This window comes from Hemiscyllium ocellatum, chromosome 39 (assembly GCF_020745735.1).
Source record: "Hemiscyllium ocellatum isolate sHemOce1 chromosome 39, sHemOce1.pat.X.cur, whole genome shotgun sequence".
NCBI classification, from domain to species: Eukaryota; Metazoa; Chordata; class Chondrichthyes; order Orectolobiformes; family Hemiscylliidae; genus Hemiscyllium; species Hemiscyllium ocellatum.
The window spans coordinates 16697934-16699131 of NC_083439.1; the positions used below are offsets into that span (position 1 = coordinate 16697934).

Genomic DNA, 1198 nt, shown 5'->3' on the forward strand with positions numbered 1-1198 from the left:
GCATGGCCAATCCACCTAACCTGTGGGAGGAAACCAGAACAAAGCCACGCAGAGAACGCGCAAACTCCACACAGTCACCCGAGGCTGGAATCAAACCTGGGTCCCTGGTGCTATGAGGCAGCAATGCTAACCACTGAGCCAACGTACTGCCCTTAAGGGCAAACCATTCCCTACAAGTGTGAACCTGCGACTTGGAAATGTCAACAACACCCTTGGTCAGTGTGGGGATTGAACCCACGACCTCGGCATTATTAGCACCACACTCTAACCACCTGAGCTAACCGTCCTCATTGGGTATAAATACAAAAACTATGTGGGGCCAGAGAAAGCATACCTGTCTCCATTGAGACCTGGTTCTGTATGGTCCCATTCGCTATCCATGACCGTGTGACATCATTTGATTGGGTGCAGTCTAATGGAGCCTCCAACATCAACCCTTTCAGAACCATGACAACAGGCAGCAGTGGTCATGAAGTGACAGAGGAGTGAAGCACTGTAATTGGCATAAAGGAAATGACAAAATCTAAGCAGAACAGAGAAGATGAAGGGGGTGGAATCATGTATTATGACCAAAACTCAGAGACTGAAGCAGATGAGGGTGGCATGGTGGCTCAGTGGTTAGCACTGCTGCCTCACAGCACTAGGGTCCCAAGTTTGATTCCAGCCTTAGGTGACTGTCTGTGTGGAGTTTGCACATTCTTCCAGTGTCTGTGTGGGTTTCCTCTGGTGCTCAGGTTTCCTCCCACTGTCCAAAAGGTGTGCAGGTTGTGTCAGGAGATTTGGCCGTGCTAAATTGTCCATAGTGTTAGGAGCATTAGTCAGGGGTAAATGTAGGGTAATGGGTCTGGGTGGGTTACCTTTCGGAGGGTCGATGTGGACTTGTTGGTCCAAAGGGCCTGTTTCCACGCTAAAGGGAATATCATTGAATTTGATGAGAGTGGCCTTCATTTACTCACAGAAAATTAATCTTTCAGCTACAATACAGATATTAAACCATCGAAAATAACGTAACATGACCACAAGAAAAGTGGGGAAAAGACTTTCACAGCAACCTTCCTTATCCTACATTAATAAATATAATGTCAAAACTTGTGAGATTGAAGTGATGGTGATAAAGAACAGACAGGGGCAAAGTTTTGCAGATTTATAACCAATAAATTTCTGAAAGGATTGTTTCCCTGTCTGTGAAATTTTATTT

At 45.7% G+C, this 1198-nt stretch overlaps 1 non-coding gene across 1 annotated transcript; it reads right to left on the minus strand.

Moving 5' to 3' along the window:
• Nucleotides 1-213: 213 nt before the first annotated feature.
• On the minus strand, nucleotides 214-287 carry trnai-aau (transfer RNA isoleucine (anticodon AAU)). The gene has a single exon. It is a non-coding gene; the product is annotated as a tRNA-Ile (tRNA).
• Between the last annotated feature and the right edge of the window lie 911 nt (nucleotides 288-1198).